Raw genomic sequence first — 23,330 nt, forward strand, 5'->3', positions numbered from 1 at the left:
GGAAATTCCCTTAATGATACATGCATGGGACCTCAGGCATCACTGATTAGAACAAAATTTGATTAATGTCTACTTAAAATGTTTTCTTCACTAGAATGTAGAGTAGAGAATTAGAGAGGAAGCAGTCCTGGACACACTGGAAAACAGCTTCCAAACACAACTATTTAGGCACTTAACAACATATCAGATAGTTTATATGTAATGTGGTTTGGAACATTCCTAAAGCACCCATGGTGTTGTCACCCAAGTAAAAGTAACTAGAGGAACTGCCTCAAGGACTGGAGCATATATACATATATTCAGAGTTGACCTATCATGGGGTATGAAGTAATCTTTTCCCATTAGCTGCATGGCCCAAACTGTTGGCATCTTTAAATTGAACTGACTCAGCAAGAGTGTAGGCTTCTTCTGGCATTCTTGTCAGAGGTTGAAAATTACTCCATCTATAGCTAATGAAATCATGAGGTTTGAGGAAATGATTCAAAGGGACATCTCCTTCTATTTTTCCCTCCCCTTCTCATTTCAGGTCATATGGCCCAAAGATCAACAGATGTTGGGTTTGGGTCTTTTTGACCATTATTTTTTGTTCTTGGTGCAGGGAATGGAGTCTTCAATGTAGATGAGAGGGACCTTGAGACAAAGGGATCCAGGAGTGCAGTAATACAGACTGGGTGTAGACAACCAGGCAATAAAGCCCTGAGCAGTAAGGGATGCTAATCACATTGGCCTTTGGACTTGAACTTGGTGGAACTAATATATAAAAATTAAGCTAAGCTATGAGCCTAATCTCCCTTCTCAGCTCAGAGACTGAAGTGGTATGGAGTGGGGCAGTGGGCAGATTATGTACCTGAGGTGTCGAGAGAAATATGTGTGTCTATTTTTGCTATATCTTTGAAGTAAATAGTCCTTTGTAAAATATTAACCTAATGTTAAGTGGTTAAATGAACATGAGGTGCTAGTTATTGTACCCCTAAAATGGCTTTATATAATTGATTTGAGAATAGGAGAGTAAAATGTAACCAGACTGGCTCTCAGAGAGAAAGAGCAAATGATGTAACGTATTTTTAGAATACCATGGGTAAATTCTTAAAATGGTATAATGTGGTATAACATGGCAAACGTGGCTGGAGGTCTACTTTTTTTTTCACTGGACACATCTTCCCTAGCATTTTGGGAGGCTAACAATCCTTCAGGTTTTTCACTAGGGCAAATGTGCAATATATGGGCTTCTTTGAAAAAAAAGGCTTTTCCAAGATGAAGAGTAAAGATGAGTACAATAAGTTTCTCTATGCCTGGCCCTGTCTCTGTGCCTAGTGAAGAAACTTCACCTTGCACCAGCAGAGAAGTCAGCAGATATGAGCAGCTAGGAGCAAGAAGGTTCACATCTAATCCAGTCAATAAGCATGTAGTATGTAGAGGCAAAGGGGGATCTTAGTTCTCGAAGTTCTTAGAATAGAAAGCAAGAAATCTAGCTTTGAATTGGTGCTATGAGTGAATAGATGGCAGTTTTCTTCTTTTTTTGGTGAGAGCTAGAAGTTTTGTGAAGATGCTAGTTGTCTAGCATCTTGTGACCCAGGCATAGGCAGTGGCAACTGGGGGAGGGGAGGGAGACAAGGACACAAAGACACCTACCTATGGTGTTTTGTTTACATATTGGAAGATTAGGGCTGGTATTTAATGGAAGTTTGCAGTGCATGTAGTCATTGCTGTAATATGAACTTTCATATATTTCATTTATTCCTTTGGTTAAAATTTCTCTAAAGTAAGGATGTTTTGTGCAGAGGCCTTTGAGTGACTACAGTTAAAAGGGGAGTAGCTTAGATTGTGGGGGCTGAGCTGAGAGACAGCAGAGGAGAAAGACACACACAAATCACTACATTTGAGTATCTCTAGTCTTTTAGCACACCTCTAATCACAGTTCCTCAGTGATTATGGTCACTGTTTCACAAAATCATATCTGAAAAATCTTTCATTTCCCCTGGAAGTAATTTATCCAAACCAGGTAACTTGAACTTAGAAGGCAGTTGGACACATTTTTTTTTAGACTGCTTCTCTATCTTGACTAGGATAGAAGTTCAGGGACTACTCACAGCCAACCTCAGCATTGATTAGCATGGAAGCTTTGACATGCTTTGTTTCTCACCTGGTCCCTCCTTAAATAGCCTTGTAGCCCCCAGGGGGCTTACCATATGGCTAAAGGGTTCAAAGGCTATAGAAAATCTTGTTTACACATTTTTAAAACCTAATCATATCTTTTGGTTGATTGATTGATTGAGGGGATGTTTAAATCCCACTCATATTTCTATATAGTTTCACAATTCTATAATGTCTAGATGCTATTATACCCTTGTTGAATGGCCATTGTTTTAATTGGAAGCATATACAATTACCTTAACAAGCAATTCCTATTGATCCCTTAAGAAATCTTCTTCAGAGTACCTAGTATATAGCTCATCTCTCCATACATCTTTTCAGTGTTCAAAATGTTGACATAGCAGAAAGAGTTAGAATCCATCCCTGGAACACTATAGATCAGTTATTCTGATCAAAATCAACAGATTCTCTGCAAAAAGTAGCAACACTACAAATAACTGAGGACTGGTATAGAGTAAAGGTCCTGCTCCCTATTTTTGCTTTTGAGATATTCTGACTCCCACCTTATTTAGTTGTTCAAAGTCTAGTGTGCTGAATGCTGAGTTGTCTTTAGCATATTGTTTTGTGTTTTGCCCCCTCCCTAGCATGTCAATCTGGCTTCCTCCTTGTAATTGTCCAGCACCTTGCCCTGTATCTTCTTTATGTGTGTTTGTGTGCTCTATCCAAAGCTTGGGAATTGATCATAGGTCTTGGATGAATTATCTTTTCTGCATCTCTAGGGAACTGTGATTTCTTTGTGGAACCCATGAAAAAATTTACTTAATTGTGTAAATACAATAGGTAGGTCGGCTATTAGATTATCTTCGGTTTGGAAAACATAGGTGCCTATGGATGAATTTTATGCTATGGACTAGTAACTCAGATTGCAGCTTACTGTGATTACTTGATCTATTAAAAGCTGGAGTGTAGGACCACTGAGATACATTCATTCGTTCATCTCACAAATATTTATTGAATGCTCATTGTCGTCAGCTCAGAGTTTATACAGCTATTAATAGAGGCAGCCCTACAACAGAAATGCAGTGGAGCTCAAGAGTACTGACACCTGGCAAAATATAAATAGTCCTTCATCCACTCAGATAAAACTATAACCATCAATTAGTTACTTTCCAGTGTTCTAGCCTTCACTACTGAAAAATACCAGGGACACCAAGGCACAGGTGCATAGCAAGCTGAAAGTATCATGAATATAGTATAAATGGGCCTGATGTTTCCTAGATGAATCCTATATTTAAATGCATTATTTTTGTGTGTGAAAATGATGCTACTAAATTATCCATCAGTTAGTGCACTCTTGATTTATATGATTGCATGATCTTTTCCACTGTTCTACTTTTTGTGTTGATACACTTGTTTTTCAATTGCTTTGGGACCTATGATATAAATTTTTCTATAAGGTGACAGAAAGTGACAGAAGAATTCAAATCCATGTCCTCTGGCTCCAAATGCAGCATTCTTTCCACTGCACCACACTGCCTGCTCTTTGAGTTGAAATTAAGAAGATTGGTCTGAATCAATAAGATTGCTGGGAGGCCATGGTCATGGATAAGAACTTGCTCAAGGCTAGTTTAATAAGAATTGATTCTGACAGTGACATTCCCTTTCTTAAATTATCCCCTAATCACTCTATCATTTCCTGAAAAACAAATGCTAAGGAAAGAGCCAGTACCATCTTACCTAATGTGTAAGATAATAAGCTAGGTAACATCACTGCTCTTCTAGTACTGTTTGTGGCACAAAGTAGAGTTGGTAATCATGAAGGTAAGAAGTTTGTCCAGAAAATGAATTAGCAAAGACTTATTTTACCCAGTTCTTATGACTGGGATTGTATTTCATTGGTACAAGGAATCCTCAATGAGACAACTCCATCTACCAAAGCAGGTTGGCATCTTCTCTGCAAAATATAGTCAGAGTTTCCTAAGGAAAAGAGAGATTACATCAGGGGTCAGAATTTTGGTGTTAAATGTCAGTCTTTTAATAAAAATGTACTAGCTCTGTCCTGTCTAAATACTGTGCTCTTAGAGTGACACAAGTCATAAAACCAATCAGTAATAAGTATTTCTACTCAGCATAAATTGCTAGTCATTTTGATCAAGCAGGAAAATAGGCTATTTGCAGAGGTATTGACAGCGATCTGGAGCTGTTTGTGGTCCTGATTTAACAAGGGCAAAGGGAATTGCTGAAAGCAGACTGAGTGTAAATCTGCATTTGTCTTTGAAAGGAAAAAAGTTCTATCAGGTTAGTGCCAATAAATGTAGCTAAGATATGAAAGGGTAGTGAAGCAAATAGTGCTTTACTAGCTTAATATGTTTTCATATGCAAGTGAGGTCCTGGTTTCCCAAGTTGATCAAGAATAAATATTCTCTGCTACTTTACCCATGCCTGCTTCCTTTGGCCTATATTGTATGTACAATCTGGTTTTCAAGACCATTTGCATAAGACTCTCCTCATTGATAGTGATTATTCAATGGTCCATTCCTGTAATTGGTAAGAGTTTAGGTGAGCAGAGATCCTTGTTCTTATGGCTTCTAGCTTCAAGAGAGGAGATGTTTGGTTCTAGATTCTCTTCAGGGAGAGATCCCTGAAGAGAAAAAAAAACTCTGAGAAGAAGTCAATATGTGAAGGAGCCAGTGCCTCAATCATGTACTATCCTAGCTTAATATGCTAGAGATTTCAGAGAATTCCCCCTTGAGTGAGATCTGGGAGGATTTTTCTTTCTTTTATGGTGACTTGAAATGTCTTGCTTCTACTGGGAGGTCTCATTCAATATGTTTATTGTCTGATATAGTCTAATTTGTAAAACTTCTTTGATTTCTATTTGCTATTGGCTTGGATGAATGGGTTTATTTGCTCTTCACTATGTTCCTTGCATAACTGGCATTTGTCAAGAAAGGAGTTAAGCATTTGAATACATAGGTTGGGGTAATCCTTCCACATTCAGGAATAAAAATTATTTCTCCTAGATTAAAAATATTTAGGGAATGGATAGATATAATTCTAACCTTGTATCCCTTATCTGATAAGAATAAGTGACCAACCTCATGATCCCAACCTGAGGCTCCCTTTCTGGAAGGAATCAGTCTCCCTTGGGGAAAGATGGGCAGAAGAGACTTTAGAGATATGTATTCATGCCATCTCATGAGCTACATCTGGAAAGACTGATGTGGATGCATCAAACCTACATGGATGGACACACACACACATACACACTACATGTTTATTTCATGCAACTATAAATGTACTTGTCAGCTTTCCTCAGCTATGGCTATCTAAACTTGAGTCATTCCTTCTACCTTATTAATAAGATTTTTTTTTTTTTTTTTTGCTGAGGCAATCGGGGTTAAGTAACTTGCCCAGGGTAAAGTGCTGAATCCGGATTTGAACTCTGGTTCTCCTGAGTCCAAGGCTGTATAAGATTTTTGCTTTTGTGAATTAATCCTTTCTGAGGAAGTTATTATGTCCTCATAGCAGCCTACTCAAATTAGGCCCATTATCATCCCACATCCCCTTCAGTCACTAAGGTCAATATTGGGAGGAAATATAGCAAAGGTTTAGGAAGTGTTTCCCCATTCCATTCCATTTCAATCATGACTGAATAGGAATGGTTCACCTATCCATATCTATATAAAACACAGGAATAAAATTAAATACTGGTGCATTATGACATATTGCTAACTTGTTAGAACTGCAAGAAAGTTCAGAGCCCTGACCCTGGTTACTGATGCCATTCATGAGCTGTCTATGAAACAATCTTTTGAGTGATCCTATTTCCATCTCATTTGAAATATGGCTCCAAACTTCCCCATGTTGTCAGGGTATACATCTTGCTTGTAGGAGTCACATGTCTGCTCTATCCCCTAGACAGAGGCTCTCCCTTTGGTTTCTCTATTTGTTTCTATATACCTGTGCAGAGTATGTGCAAGGGATGGGAATCTGGTAACATTTGGCATTTCAGTTCAGTCTTTTACAACCGATATGAAGTTTTCCATATTACTCCAGTGTGAAGTTTAATTTTAGTGCATCAAAGGATGTTGGTGCATGAAGGCAGGAGGCAAGTGTTAGTTTATGACTGGCACTGTGAAGACCTCAGGGTTCCCCAATTCCCTGATCCCCTGAAAAGAAGGAACTGAGTGTGATGGACATATTGCATGTATTCAGAAAGACCAGAGGCTGGGTAGATAGAACAGTGAAACTAGTCATCAGTCTGGGACAAAACTCCAATCTTGTTCTTCAATGTAAAACAACCAAGGCAGCATGACTGGTTACCTGAAAATCCTCAACTAAAAATTATGCTTAGAAAATTTTTCTTAAAAGTTTTATTAAGGTTTGAATGTAGAGAAGTAATTCAGCTTTTCTCTCTTCTCCCTATTTCTAGCCTGTCAGTGTTTTCTATTGCAGAAGGACATTTCGAACTGCAAGGCAAAGAAATATCTGCTATGAGACAGCTTATAGAGAAAAGGCCATGTATACAGCTCTATAGAAAGGGTTGTCAGTTTCCTTTCCTGCTGATATTTTCTTCCTTCAGAGCAAACTTTCTCAACACCTCTGACATGAGAACAGCAGGGTCTTCTTACCTCACCAAACTCTGATTCTAGTCTTGGCTCTGGTTCATCTAAATGTCGTTCAGGATGCCCATCATGTTTTGCAAAGCTGCTAGCCTTGCAGAGACACATACAGCCCTCATATTCAGCAAAGTGGCAGGCAGCTTTGGAGTTAGTTTGCAACATTCAGAGCTAGTAGAACAAAGTGGAGGAACTGATGGAAGTTTAGGGCCTTCTAACTCAGCCTCCTCTCTGATGTCATTAACAACAAAGGAAATTGTAGAGTGGAATGAGGCTCCAAAATAAGGTAAAAATAAGAGACATTTGAACTTCCTGAAGATAAAAAATCTGGTGTACGTGAAGCAAAAGCTGCATCTACTGCCAAAATCTTGGCAATTTGTCTGTGTAGGTAACTTAGCTCATCTTGTAGTTTGGTGATTTGGCTCAGGGTTGATAAACCAGGCTTTTTCAAGGCCAGGAGCTTCTCTTCTGGCCCTTGAAGGTTGAACACTGGGGTCTTGTGCTGCATGATGCACAATGGGCTGGGCTTCCATCTATGCCATAAGGGTTAGGTATTTCTCCTGATTTGACCATAGGTTTCGTCTTCATCTGCTGCTACCCAAGCAATATCAGCCAAAGTAGAGACGGGGGTACATCATTCATATATAGGTCAGAGATATTGGGCAATGACTGAAAGTATGCCTGAGGATATGGCTTTAAGGGCAGGTTAGTCCCAATCCTTCTCACTACTCTTCAAGCAGTCCCATGTGGTTTGTTCTGCCAGACTGGTATAGTGGAATCTGTTTCCATCTCTGATATCACAGCACCCACCCACCTGGCAGGGCTTCCTCATGTTAGGCCATCTTTGGGATTAGCAGGTCTCTCTCACTCACAACTCCTCCTCCCTAAGTCACCTGGATGTGCTCTGCTTGGCCCAGTCATTCCTGCATAGGTCATTCCTAATTGTAATCCTAGCTCCTTTCCCATTCCCCCCCCCCCCAAAAAATATCATATTCTAATCCCTCTGATCTTTTTATGTGGAAGCTGCTAAATCTTGTGTTATCCTAAGGGTCCAAAATGTTTGAATCATTTCCTTCTGGTGCTTGCAATATTTTCTCCTTGATCTGGGATTTCTGGAATTTGGCTATAATCCTGGGAGTTTTCATTTTGGGATCTCTTTCAGGTGGTGATAGGTGGGCTCTTTCAATTTCTATTCTGTCCTCTGATTCTGGGATATCAGGGCAGTTTTCCTTGAAAATTTCTTGAAATGTGTTATTTAGGCTCCTTTGATTATGGCTTTCAGGGAGTCCAATAATTCTTAAATTATCTCCCTGTGATCTGTTTTCCAGTTAAGTTGTTTTTATAATGAAATATTTCACATTTTCTTCTACTTTTTTTCATTCTTTTGACTTTGATTATTTCTTGATGTCTCATGAAGTCATTAACTTCCACTTGCCTCATTTTAATTTTTAAGGAGTTATTTTCTTCAATAAGCTTTTGTACTTTTTCCATTTGATCAATTCTATTTTTAAGTAGTTCTTTTCTTCAGTGAGTTTTTGTACATCCTTTTCCATTTGGCAATTCTGTTTTGTAAGGAGTTTTTTTTTTTTCATTATTTTTTGTGCCTCTTTTACCAAGCTGTTGGCTCTCTTTTCATAATTTTCTTGCATCATTCTCATTTCCTTTCTCATTTTTTCCTCTACTTCTCTTATTTGATTTTGTAAATCTTTTTTGAATGCTTCCAGGAATTTTTGTGTCTAATTCACATTTTCCTTTGAGGCTTTGTTTGTAGCTGTTTTGGCTTCATTGTCTTCTTCTGAGTTTATGTCTTGAGCTTCTCTGTCACCATAGTAACTTTTTATGTTCAAGTTCTTTTTTTTATTGTTTGCTCATTTTCCAGCCTATTTCTTGACTTTTAACTTTCAGTTAGAGTTGGCCTCTGCTCCTGAGGTAGAAGAGGAACTGTCCCAAGCTTCAGGTTTCACCATCTTGGCTCTGTCTCCTAAACAGTCTTTATAACAAAAGATTATGCACTAGATGTAGGATTAACTTAACTCACTGACTGAAATGTCATTTAAATCCTAGAAATAAGCTAATGTTTGGGGGAGCAGGCAGGGAACCCAGCCTTCAAACTTTGCCTTGGTACAACTTGTATTTAATGAAGCCATTTTTGCATGCTTTTGATGTTGTCCTCATGACAAGAGCAAAGGAATATGAGCATTTATGTTAGGCGACCTTTCTTCTCATCAGAGTACTGTATTTTGATTGCTGTGAATATCACAATGCAAGGTACTACTTAGACATGAAATCCTACCAGAAGTGAGATTAGGTAAGACAAATCTGATCAAATCAGAATGTTCTTGTTATTATTATTTCTTATTGTATGCTGAAACTGAATTTTGGAAGACTTTTTTTCTAAGTAGAAACAACATTTTTATTAAATATGTTTATTATATTCCTTTTTGCTTACAAACTGAATTGTTTTATTTAAATCATAACTTCACAATTTTACAAGATAGTTACAAAAAATTAGTTTTGAAAATTTGTGTGTCAAAGGTACAATTGTTTTTTTTTCTAACTTCTCCAAAATGCTTTGCCTCCTCCCCATCTGCAATTTAGTCTAATAGTAGCTTTGTCATGGTAATTTTCAGGATGTTTGTTAGTATCCACACTGAGCAGACTGTCCATCCTACAATAACTATCATCTCCCATTGCCATTAGTCAATGTAGTGGGAGGTGATGGTTATGGTTTGTTGTATTATGATTTATAAAGGATGTATTTGTATCATTCATGGGATAGCTAAGTGGTACAATGGAGAGAGTGCTGGGCCTGGAGTCAGGAAAATCTGAGCTCAGATTTGGCTTCAGACACTTACTAGCTGTATGACCCTGGGCAAGTCATTTAACTGTGTTTGCCTTAGTTCCTCATTTATAAAATGAGCTAGAGAAGGAAATAGCAAATTACTCTAGTATCTTTGCCAAGAAAATCCCAAATGGGATCACAAAGAGTTGGACACAACTGAAATGATTGAACAATATCATTTTTAGCTTAATGATGGGGCCCATAATTAAGGCAAATCATAGATATAGACAGTTCTCTCTTTCCATAAATTCAAATTATACAAATCTGACTCCCCCATGGGCAGGCTGGGTTCTGGATCTGGAAGGTGGTGACAGGAGAAGTAGCAGGGGCATTGGCTGTAGCAGCAGCAGTAACACTAACACCAACACAGCTGCAGCCCCAAAGCCAAGGTCTATCTGCTCCAGGCACTGAAGCTGCTCAGACTGGGGATGAAGGAAGGTACTGAAGCAGTTCAGATGCTGTGGCATAGAGCTGAGGATATGGCAAAGCCATGGGTGAAACCACAGTGAACTCCCAGAGGGAAAGGGGAGGTCTGTAGAACAGTTCACTTATAGTAATTAAGAACTCGATTCCCCTAAATAACAGGTCCCTATACCTGAGTCTGCTTAGGGTGAAAGACCAATCATGAACATGAAAAAGATTGTCCATGAACTAGATATGTGCATTCCATCCAACTAGTGCTCAAGGGTAAAAAAAAAATCTATCCATGATGTCAAACACATAATACCTGGCCAATTAACAGTAATAAATCTTCAAGAGCTCTTGTACAAGTGTTAGAGCCTTAGTAACAGAGAATGATGTCTGGAATGGAGTGTTTTTCTCTATTTAATGTGAAGCAATCCAGCCTTAAATTATACTGCTTCCAAAAATCTCAATTTGTGACCCTCATATGTATACTGGTATTTGCAGCAGAATAAAGAAGGCTGGGATAGGACATTCTACAGGAAGATCATGCCCTTCTTTTGTAAGTACCCAAGGAGGTCAGGGACAGCATTCCAGTTTTGAAATTCAATATATCATTGAGATCTCTAATTCATCTCTCTGCTTTTCTTTAGAAAAATTACTTTATTGGGGCAGATAAGTGACACAATGGATAGAGTATGAGCCTTGGAGTCAGGAGGACCTGAGTTCAAATGCAACCTCAGACACTTGACACTGACTAGCTGTGTGGCCCTGGGCAAGTCACTTAACCCTGATTCTCTTGTGAAAAAAAAAAAGAAAAATTACCTTATATTTCTTAGGTTCTTCATGATTTCCTTTATGCCCATGTGTATGCTTACATTCAAGGTTTTGAAAATAATATAGGAACTATGGTAAAATATGGAAGCTCTAGATACTACAAATGTACTGATTATTTGGAGCCAATAGCTGTTACAATGGATAGAGTACCAGGCCTGAAGTCAGGAAGACTCATCTTCCTGAGTTCAAATCTGGCCTCAGACACTTACTAGCTGTGTGACCCTGAGCAAGTCATTTAATCCTGTTTGCTTCAGTTCCTCATCTGTAATATGAGCTGGAGAAGGAAATGGCAAGTCTTTGTGGGATCACAGAGAGTCAGACAAGACTGAACAACAACAAAACTTATTATTTAATACTATAGAATAATTCTCTATATTTGTTGGAACTTTGCTAGAATATTCTATTAAGGACTTAGAGACAATATGATGAAAAGCAATACAAGTAATTAAAGGTTTAAGTGGTAATCCCTAAAAAGTAAAGAAACTAAGTTTTTATGACCCAAAGAAGGAAAGGTTAAGGGGAGATTTAATCACAGTGTCACGGATTCAAAGGCTATTGTATGAATATTAGGAAGCAACTATTCTCTCTCATGTGAGGAAAAAGAGAACATAAGTTCTGATTATTCTTTTTATTTCTTCTGATTTTGTTATGATTTCAATTTGTCGTTTGCTATTTTGTTGATTGAATTTTCTACCCTCTTTTTAACCAAATTAGCTAAGGTTTATTTATCCGTTTTATTAGTCTTTTCAAAGAAATAGCTTTTAGTTTTATTTATCATTTCTATGTATATTTGTTTCCAATTTATCTATTCCACCACTTTTTAATATCTTCTCTTTTATGGTTATTTTTTATTTGTCTATTTGTTGACTTTCTAATTTTTTAAATACATAATTAATTCTCCCTTTTTCTATTTTGTGAATGTATATTTATGGGTATATGATTTTCCTTGAAGACTATTTTAGATGCATTCCAGCAATTTTGGTATGTTGTTTCATCATTATCATTTTCTTTCACATAATCATTAATTGCTTATATGTTTTGTTCTTTGACCCATTCATTATTTAGTATTTCATTATTGTTTCCATTTGGGTCTGTCTTTTGTTCATAGCCCCCAAGCCTTATTGCAGTAAGGTCTATAAAGGAAAGATTTACTATTTCAGCTTTTTGAATCTATCAGCAATGTTTATGTGCCCTTATACATGGTTAGTATTTGTGCAAGTTTGATGTGGTGCTGAGATACATGTATATATTTTTTGCAGTCTCATTTAGAAGATGTCATAAGTCTTTTAACCCTACTTTCTCCATCAATTTATTCAGTTCCATATTTTCTCTTTTGTTAATCTTTCTCTTAGACTTATCTAAGACTGAGGATCAGATCTCTTGTCACTATTGTATTTCTGCATATATTTTCTTGTAACTTAATTAATATTTCTTTTATTATTTGGATCCTAAGGTATTTGGAGCATTTAAGTTTATTACTGATGTTGATTTGTTAGTTTCTTAAGTTGGTTGTTCAACATAAGGTAGTTTTCTTATTTACCCCTTTTAAATTTTTTTTTCCTTTATCAGATAGCATGATGGCAACTGATGCTTTTTGGGATTCACTTTATACACAGTAAATTTTTTTTCTAGCCCCTCAGCTTTGTTTTGTTTGTCTTTGTTTTTTTTTTAATGTGTGTCTTGTAAGCAATAGACGGTAGGGTTTTGTTTTCTTATTTAATCTGTCACTCTTTTTCAATTTATTGTATAGTTTAATCTATTCACATTTAAATTATGAGAGTTAGGTTCCTATTTTCTTCCATTTGTCTCCCATATTGGTATTTATTTTCCAGTAATGCTTTTTCTTTCCTCTTCTGCTGCAAACAGAGTATTATGTTCCTTCAGGTACTTTATTCTTTTTTAAGTTGACCCTATTCCCACTGGTTCTCTTCCCCTCAATCTTGACTCCCATTTGTTACCCCTTTCCCTTTGGAGTTTTACTTATTAACTTCTTTTTCTTTCTTGATGTGGTCTGGTTATGTAATTCTTTCCCTCTTTTTAAACTCTCAGTTAATTCCCACTTCTCCTAGTTTAACTAGTTCTATTCATTCTTTTGTTTTGTTTTGTTTTGTTTTGTTTTTGGTGAGGCAATCAGGGTTAAGTGACTTGCCCAGGGTCACACAGTTAGTAAATGTTAAGTGTCTGAGGTTGGATTTGAACTCAGGTCTTCCTGACTCCAAGGTCAGAGCTCTATTCATTGCATTACCTAGCTGCCCCATCATTCATTTTTTAAGTTTTATTTTTGTGCCTCTTTCCTGAGAAGATTTTTCTCACTCTTTTTTTTCACTTGTTTTTGTTTCACTCTTTTCATTATCTATCCTCTATACCCTTATTTTCTGGTTCATGAGCCCTACAATTATCTATCCCTTTCTATTGTCTTCATTTCTCATGGAATCAAAACTATTGAGATCCATTCTGGGCTCTCTCCTGTAGGCTGTTTCTGTCACTGCCTTTTTGAGCTTCCCTTATGAATTCCCATTTTCCATTATATCTCACTCCCAGAAAAATGCCAATTCCTGCAGGTGACAGAGTGGACACTGCCCCATGGGTAAGTCCCTCTCCCTACATCCCTGATTAATCAGCCTCCTACTAATTTATACCTTTTACCTGGTAACCTTTTCCCATTTGCCTCAAACTCTCTTGCCTGGATCTGTGCCCTCCCACTTTCCCAGTTTCCAATTGCCCCCAGAAATCTAACTCCTCCCTCCCCAAGGTAGGATGAGTGGTCTTTTTAAGCACCCAAGCACAAGGTTCCCATATGCCTTTATAGAATATTTCTCCTGATCTATAGAAACATTCATCAGTGAAACCCTCTTCCACCACCAAAACAAGACCTATTCCCCCCCACACACTTCTCAATCCTCCACCTCTCCTCCTCACCCACTCCCCTTCAGGATCTTTTCTTCTTGAGAGACCACAAGAATTACCTTCTCCTCATTTCTAGCACTTAGTCACAAAACACATACCTTCTGCCCCTGTGTTCCTTTCCCCCTTCTTTCATCCTCCCATTTTGTAATGTACTCATACAAAAAACATTGATTCACCTGTAGGTAGGGTATCAAAGGTCTTGTCCATAATGCCCCAAGGCTACCTCTCCACTGTTTAATCCACCTGACTTCCACCTTCATTTAGAAAGAAATCTCTATTATGATGTTCAGGGTTTTTTGTTTTTTGTTTTTTTTTTTTTGGTTTATTTGTTTGTTTCTTACTTGTCATGCTCTTCTGGGAGAACAAAATTCTTTAGTTTGCCTCTATGCATCCTGTCTTTGAGATCAATATTCTTTGCTTGGATAGAGAACATGTTTTTAATGTTATTATTATTTTATTTTTTACTTTTCTTCTTCTAGATTGTCCTTCACTTTTGTGTTTTTTGCATTCCCAACCTATTGTTCTCTCTTTTGTTTCTTTGGTGAAACTTGCCATCATAAATTCTTGTTTTTCTATTCTGCTCATTATTTTTTCTTTGCATGCCAAAAATTCTGCTCTTGCAACTCTCATTTTTTTCTCTTTTAAGTCACTCAAGAACAGAGTGCTGTAGTTTCATGTTCTCAGATTTGAAAGAGTCCTCTGTTTCATCAATTGTTGTGCCATTTTTTTTAATTGTAGATGGCTGAACTCATTTACTACATCTTGATGCTATATTTCCTTCTATTATTAATGCTTTCCCTGTTGGTTTGTCAGTTTATGTTCAAGGTCTTTGAGTTTTCTTCTTCCTGAGATTTTTGGTAATTTGTCTTTTTTTTCAGTCTTTTCCCTTTATTTTTCCCTATTGATCACTTTCTGACTCTTTCCCCTCTGATGGTAGTTTCTCTGGGAACTAGTTCTCAAAGCATCTCAACCTCTTCCCACACAGCAATTCACAGTTCACCAGCCTCTGCCTCTGCCCTCTGACTTTTTGAGGGGATAGAGCTGGTGCCAGCTTGATTCTGAGCTCTTTCCCTTATATTTGGTAGAGTGCTACATAACACACATCCCCACCCCACCTCACCCCCCACATACACACATAGTGTTACTTTGGTCTCTTAGTTCTCTGGCCTGGCAGTTCAAAGTAGTGCCACAATGATGCTATTGCAATTGGAAGTGATTTTTGTTATTTGGAGTTTGGGTCTCCAAGACTTTGAAATGAAGGGACAGAGCACAAGGAGTTGGAGTATAACTATGAATTCTATTTCAAGGCTAGACATGTATCCTTTCCCTTTCCTTATTCCTCTACTATCTTGCAGAAATCTTTTGCAGCACAGAATGCTACCACACTGGACACCAAAACCATAGGTCTCAGCCTAGAGCCCAGATCTCCATGGCATTTGAAAGAAGGAAGGAAGACCAGGATATAGGTTTGAGTTTTGTTGGAGGTCCATGGGTCAGGTCATTAGGTCAGCTACTGCAACCTCACTGTCTGTTATGTGGTAGTGAGGATGGGGGTGCCATGTGTGCTTAAAGAAGGCATCAGTTCATGGATTGCTATTTTGCTAAATTTTTTGGTGCATACTAGATTATGGAGGTTGAAGTTGTTTTATCTTTGACACTTTCTGTTTTGGTGAGGTTTGAGAACTTGTGAAGATCATAGAAAATATCCAGTACTCCATATTGTTGGTCACATGACCCAAAACTAGGCTCACATGAAGTGGAACTAGTCACTACTGGTTTTAAATAATAGGACATAGGGGGCAACTAGGTGGTGCACTGGATAGAGCTCTGGTCTTGGAATCAGGAGGACTTGAGTTCAAATCTGGCCTCAGACACTCAACACTTACTGTGTGACACTGGGCAAGTTACTTAACCCCAATTACCTCACCAAAAAGCCAAAAATAAATTTTTAATAATTGGATCTAGACAATTATTTTTTCTGGATTAATGTGAATTTACTCTACTCTAAGTGGGGGGGGAAATCAAGATAAATTATATGTCGTTTTCCTGAAAGAGACAACTAATCAGGGTTATAAAAGTAGTTTTCTTCACTAATAATAATATCAAATACAATTCAAGTTTCTTGATCTTTTAGTCCAAGTTTGATCCACAAAATAAATCTGAATATTGGAAGGAAGGGTTCCTCAATGTTCTGAGTTAGTTGTATTGATAAAGGTCAGTTATATAAAGCATTTGGATTTTCTTAGATGAACTATCCTAGTGGTTGTTTTTTCCTAGGTGAACATAAAATAACTTCACAGGATGTGAAAAAGGAATGACAGTAACAATAAGTCATTTGACACAGAATTTGGTAACTAGGTTTGGGGTTTCTTGATTTTGAGGAAGTTAACAAGAAAGAGGACATTTCAATCCAGATAATCTTGAAAAATAAAAAAGAATAAGTTTTTAAGAATAAAATATGACAAGACCTAAAAAAATGATCCAAGGTTTTTTTTGAAACTTAAATTTCTACTGTTTCCAGAGACCTGCATTATAGTCATTTAGTTTCCAGATACATTGTATAAAATATTTAACTTATTGATTATCTTAAAAACACAGGTAATTATAATTACATAATCAGTTCTAAGCTCAAACACTAGCTTTGGCTATGCTAGGAATTGAAGGTTTAACAAATTAAAATTTTGTAATTAGTGGGTAATATTGTTCATGATATCTCTAGTTTTGTTTTGTTTTGTTTTTGTTTTTGTTTTTTTGTTGTTTTTTTTTTGCTTGATAAATTCATGATGTGCTGTATAATATACTGGAGTGAAAGGAAGAAGATGGCTGCATCACTTGAGTGGTGAAGAGACCTTGAGTAAATTACTCTCTGGGTCTTTGTTTCCAAACCTATAAAAGAGGACTTTTCATTAAATAATCTCCAAGATCCCTTCTAACTTTATAATTCTATGGTTCATTGACATTTGATAATTGATTGTATTCAGTACACCACTTTAAAAGTAGCATAATGAAGATGCTACCAAATAGTGGAGTAGTGGCTAGTAGAATATAAGTTCCTTGATAGGAGGGTCTGGGGTTTTATTGGTATTTGAATACTCAGTACCTAGCACAGTGCCATGAATAATAATAAATTAATAAACACTTGTCAAATTTAATTTGATTGGTAGTAGAATCACCTTAATTCTTAATACTAGGGCCTTGTTGTGCCTGTTATGGGAGTTCAATAAACATATGTATAGTCATTGAAGAATTTGAAAAAAAAAAGAAAGAAATGCTTAGTCATTCATATTATGTCAACATTCATTCAATAAGCATTTATTAGGCATTTGTTATGTGCCAGTGCTATGCTGTGTGTAAAATATAAAATCCTGTTTCTTATGTTTATTACCAGGAGTACAATGGTATTGGTCATTCTCAGAATAGAAGGGAGAAAATCCTTATTTCTAGGTTCATCTTAATATTGAAACAATTTATTTGTATTACTTAAAACTAGTATAAGGAAGTTGCTATCAGAAAATAGAGTAGAGACTAGAGAGTGACTGGAATAATCACTAAGCCAAGTGTTGTCAATGTAACCCCTATTTAGTCCCTGTGGATAAATGTATTCCCAGAACCTAGCATAAAGCATGTGAAATAGTATTGACATCTTGGATACTCCTGCACTTTTGCCTCTCTTTCTTGAGGTCCTGGTATAGATTTTTCTCTTATTGATGATATTGTAGGGGAGATTCCTGTCCATGTTGTTCTAGCTAACCTTTAATTTCCTTTATGCTGAGATTTAGTTATTCACAAGCTTAAGGGGCAGGTGAATGAGTTATGATAACTACCAGGGTAGTTTGGCAGCAAGATTCATACAATCTTTACCATGCCTTCAGCACCATCACAAGCCATTACACCTCTATTCTAGTCTAAGGTTTCTATCATGTTCCTGCTTATCTTCAAAGGCCAATGAGGACAAACCGTATGAACTAGCATTTAAGTAACCTTGCATTTTCCCAAAATGTAAGTTGTGGGTGGCTTTTTTTTTTATATAAGTAATCTAGGAAGGAACCTTTTTCAAATGGGCAGCACCATTAATAGGAAAAAAGGAGGCCCCATGTTGGGACATAGGTTGAGTCCTTAGTATTGCTTAGGCACATCTATCAGAAATGGGATGCAATAATATTGATATAAGAAACACCATAAGACCAGTAGCTACTAGAAGTCTATAAATGAATTTCAGGAAGTAGGGAGTAAATGATTTATAGTTGGGAAGAGTGAGTACAAGTGTAAGTAATTACAAAGGATTTAAACCATGGATTCTTTCCTTTCTTTTTTTTTGTAAATAGTATTTCATTTTTTTCCAATTACATGTAAAGATAGCGTTCAACGTTCATTTTTATAAGATTTTGAGTTCCAAATTTTTCTCTCCCTCCTTTTTCTCCCCCCTCCCTAACACAGCAAGCAATCTGATATAGGTTTTACAAGTACAATCATGGGAACATATTTCCACATTAGTCATGTTGTGAAAGAAGAAATGGAACAAAAGGGAAAAACCACAAGAAAAAGTGAAAATAATATGCTTCGATCTGCATGCAGACTCTACAATTCTTTCTCTGGATGTGGCTATCATTTTCCATCATGAGTCTTTTGGAATTCTCTTGAATCATTGTATTGCTGAGAAGAGCTAAGTCAATCATAGTTGATCATCACACAATGTTGCTGTTACTGTGTACGATGTTCTCTTAGTTCTGCTCACTTCACTCAGCATCATTTCAAGAAAGTCTTTCCAGGTTTTTTCTGAAATCCACTTGCTCATCATTTCTTATAACACAATAGTATTCCAATACATTCATATACCACAACTTGTTCAGCCATTCCCTAATTGATGAGCATTCTCTCAATTTCTAATTCTTTGCCACCACAAAAAGAGCTGCTATATTTTTGTACATGTAGGTCCTTTTCCCTTTTTAATGATCTCTTTAGAACACAGATCTAGTAGTAGTAATATTGGATCAAAGGGTATGTACAGTTTGATTGCCCTTTGGGCATAGTTCCAAATTGCTCTCCAGAATGGTCGGATCACTTTGCAAATCCACTGACAATGCATTAGTGTTCCAGTTTTCTCACATCTTCTCCAACATTTATCATTTCCCTTTTCTGCCATATTAGCCCATCTGATAGGTGTGATGTGGTACCTCAAAGTTGCTTTAATTTGCATCTCTCTAATCAATAGTAATTTAGAGTATTTTTTCATATGACTATAGATAGCTTTAATTTCTTCATCTGAAAACTGCCTGTTCATATCCTTTGACCATTTATCAGTTGGAGAATGACTTACTTGTATTCTTATAAATTTGACTCATTTCTCTATATATTTGAGAAATGAGGCAGAAACACTTGCTGCAAAAATTGTTTCCTGTCTTTCTGCTTTCCTTCTAATTTTGGTTGTGTTGTAAACCAGAGATTCTTAACCTGGAGTCTTTGGACTTATTTTTTAAACTATTTTGATAGTTGTTTCAATATAGTTGGGGATTTTTTGTAATCATATGTATTTTAAAACATTATCATGAGAAGAGAGCCATAAATTTCACCAGAATGCCAAAGAGGTCCATGGCACAAAGAAGTTTAAAAAAAATCTTGACCTATGGGATGTGGAAAAATTGTGACACTAATATATTGTTGGTGGAACTGTGAACTGAGCCAGCCATTTTAGAGTGTAGTCTGGAACTATGCCCAAAGAATTATAAAACTGTGTCTACCCTTTGACCCAGCAAAATACCACTAGTAGATCTGTTTCCCAAGCTGATCAGGGAAAAAAGGAAAAGAATCTATGTGTTCTAAATATTTATAGGACCTTTCTTTGTGGTGGCAAAGAACTGGAAATTGAGAGGATATCCATCAATTGGGGAATGGCTAAACAAGTTGCAGTATATGATTGTGATAGAATACTACTGTGCTGTAAGAAATGATTAACAGGTTGATTTTAGGAAAACATGGAAAGATTTGCACGAAATAGTGAAAAGTGAAATTAGCAGAACCAAGAGAACATTTTATACAGTAACAGCACAATATTATTTGAAGAATAATTGTAAATGACTAAAGTTATTTTGAGTATTATAAGTACTCAAATCAACTATAAATATTTATGAAGGAAGATACTACCTCCAGAGAAAGAATTGGTAAATAGAAGTATGCACAGTATGGTTTTACATATATATGTATGTATGTATCTGTATGTATATATATGTGTGTGTGTGTGTGTGTGTGTGCGTGTGTGTAAAATGGTGGCCTCTAATGTGGTATGGGGTGGGAGGGAAGAAGACAGTTCAAAAGTTCAAATGTAACAAAAAATAAATAAAATAAATGTTTTAAAAATAAAGAAAAATATTGATCTAAATTAAAGAATTAATTAGTAGGATACTTGCATCCTGCAGATGTCATCAAAAGAATAGATCTTACCACTCAGTTTAATGATCAACTCGATTTTGATTCTAAAGGATAAGGAAGAAACAGTTGCAAGAAAGAGTAAACTTAACCAGTTCAATTGGAAACAAATGTGGATGGGTCTATATATCTATATCTATATCTATATCTATATCTATATCTATATCTATAACTATCTATCTATATGGTCTAATATATGGATGGACATGTATATTCAAGGCTATAATTTGTGCTAACTCATGAAGATACTCCAATATAGGAAATGGGAACCACTTACATCCATCAGTGGCACCCCCATGACCTTATCCAGTGGAGCTTAATTTTAGAAGTGCTTTAAAACTTTACTAGAAGCAGTTGATTTGTCAAGAAAGTTTCACTTGGTCCTTCATCCAAACCTGCTATCTGCTGCAATATACTATTGGTATTTTTTAAAAGGGGCCATTTTAAAGGAACACAGACTCCTCTTTCAAGTTGTCTCAGATAGGAAGCCTCCAGTTTATAGCTAAGTTCTGGTGAAGACTTAAAAAGAAATGAGTAATTTAGCCGTTGTTCACCCCATAGCAAGGTTGGCTTTGACTACCTGTGGGAATCAATGTGGTAAAATGAAAGAAACAAAACACTAAATTGAGATAGAAGCTGTGTTTAAATCTGGGGTGCTGCTTACTACCTATATGACCTAAAGCAAATTACTTTACCTCTGTGCCCTGAGTCACCTATAAAATGAGAAGGTTGAACAAATGATCTCTAAGGTCCCTTCTAGCTCTAAATCTATTAATCCTATGAACCATGAATTAGCTTCAAGGGTCTAAACACCTGCTCCAAGATAGAGTGGAAAGGGGACACAATCAGCACCATTCCCTGTAAGGCCTAGCTAGGTCAGCACCATAGCCATGGAAAGTGTGTAGTCATTACATTCAAATACCATAATTTGTTCAGGCAGCTAAAACTGGCCTGCATTGTAATTCCATTATGTGTATGCAAAAGACACTCAAAGAAATTTAAGGGGAAAGGATGGTGTTGGCACTGCTGTCAATAGATATTAGACTGGCTGCTTTCATGGAGTTTTGTGGCAGACTTGTTTGTGTGTAGAGAATGGTAGAAACCTAGGTGAGCCTCCAGGGCATGAGAAGTGCCTGGTTGCATTATTTGGAATCCCTAGGAGAAATTTCTGATGGCAGTGCTTCTATACTTCTTGCCTAGTGTGCTGACCCCTGGGGAAGAGGCCCAGGGAACAAAGTGTGACATTTACATTTTCCCTCCCTCTGGACATGTGTACTGTGACTATGCCTGGTATCTCCCTGGTGATTGCAGTGTCAGCCTTGAAGAACAGGAAAATCTTTGATAATAAGACCTTTCTGAGATAGCTTAGGCTGCCTTTCTTAGATGAAAATTCCCTGATGCTCTGTCCTGGCAAACAGTTGCAGATATGAATTCCCTGCCTTTTTCTTCCTTAATTCTATTGGTCCTTACATGAGGTGAATTGTAAACACAAGTGGCAATAGATGTCTATCTATATGGTGAAATTCCATGATTTAGAAGTTCCACTTTCAAAGGGGTTGTATTTAGGATAATTTGCTGCTGTTATACTCTACACCAACTCTCCAAGAGAACTTAAAAAAAATTAACAGTTAGCTATATGGCAGTAAGTCACTGGATGCAGAATTTAGAATAAATATTGGTGTATTACTGGATTTCTCACTATGATTTCAGGAATGTTACAAGAAAGGTAGATAGTTAAATATTTTGTAATCTTGAAAAAGAAATAAAAGTTATAATAGGGCTATGGAAGGCAATATGTTGCCCAGGATGCTGGGTGTTATGAGAGAAATATCTCCTCTCAGTTTATTTGGTGGATAACTGCTGCCAAATATATATTTACTACAATGCAAAAATTATAGAGGTAAAAACTTAGGCTTTATTAATATGGTTGAGCATAGGTTCAGGCCTCAGAGAAAATATGAACCTTTATAAGGGTTTTAACAAGTTTTCTTATAGGAAAAATTACATCCAAGTGACAGAAAAATAATTCATTTACACATTGCAGTCTAATACATTCCTCTTGGGCCATAAAAGTTATAGATCCATAATCCCATACTTCCTTCAATGGTAGAAAAGTGGAAAAAACTTAATTAAACAGAGTCATAATTTCATACCTCCCCTAAGGAAACAAACCTCCTCAAACAAACTCTACAGGTAAACTAAGTCAGGTTACACATTAAACTATAATTAGTGGATTCACAATAGGCTGATTGAGGAGGAGGATTTACATGTCACCAAAGAGTCAGGGAAAGTTGAGATTCTTTCTCTGACTTCTTATCTAAGGAATATTAAGACTCTAAAGTAAATTTTCATATCCCATGGGACTGGTTTTAGTCAAATGAGGTTAATGTTAACCAAAAATTACAGGAGAAATGAAAAAGAGATAAGAATTCCCATAACATGGGAAATGGAACCTAAAGGAAAAGCCATTGGGAGGTAGAAGGGATGCCAAGGAAGAGCCTTTTGATGATGGCTAACAGATGACAACATTTTGCCTATGACCATTAGTGTGCATAAAGGAGAAGAAAGATGCTGAATATTTCCCAGCTTCTGAAATTTTGAGTATGAATCTCAATTCCTGAGAAAACTGCTTTGTTGCAGGGGATTTGGAGGGAAAAGGGTATCAAATGGTATAGAGTAAAGAAATTTAGACTAGAAAAACTTTCTGTTAGATTTAGCTGAATATTATTATTGAAATTGCATGGTGTAAAGAGTATGGGATGGAGTCTGAATGCAGATTGAAGCATACTACTTTCTTTTTTTTCTTTCTTGTGGTTTTTCCATTTTGTTCTGATTCGTCTTTCACAACAAGACTAATGTGGAAATACATCTGATAGGATTGTGCATGAATAGCCTATATCAGAATGCAGGCCATCTTGGGGAGGGGGTAGGGGAGGGAGAAAAAATATTTGGAACTCAAAATCTTATAAAAGTGAATGTTGAAAACTGTCTTTACATATAATTGGAAAAAAATAAAATACTATTAAGTCATGGGGGGGGGGGGGGGGGGGGGGGTGGAGGTAGCAGTAGATTTAGAATCAGAAGACCTAGTTTCCAATCCTGGCTCTGTGTGATATTAAAAAAGCAATTTCATTGTTCTTGGCACAAGCAATTCTGAAAAGTTGTGCTCAGGTAAATTAATGTGGAATCCTCACTGAATATCC

At 36.7% G+C, this 23,330-nt stretch overlaps 1 pseudogene; it reads right to left on the minus strand.

Moving 5' to 3' along the window:
* Nucleotides 1-6,643: 6,643 nt before the first annotated feature.
* On the minus strand, nt 6,644-7,508 carry LOC114029866 (annotated as a pseudogene).
* Between the last annotated feature and the right edge of the window lie 15,822 nt (nt 7,509-23,330).

The sequence above is a fragment of the Vombatus ursinus genome, unplaced genomic scaffold (genome assembly GCF_900497805.2).
Source record: "Vombatus ursinus unplaced genomic scaffold, bare-nosed wombat genome assembly UNPS02014942.1, whole genome shotgun sequence".
Classification (NCBI taxonomy): domain Eukaryota; kingdom Metazoa; phylum Chordata; class Mammalia; order Diprotodontia; family Vombatidae; genus Vombatus; species Vombatus ursinus.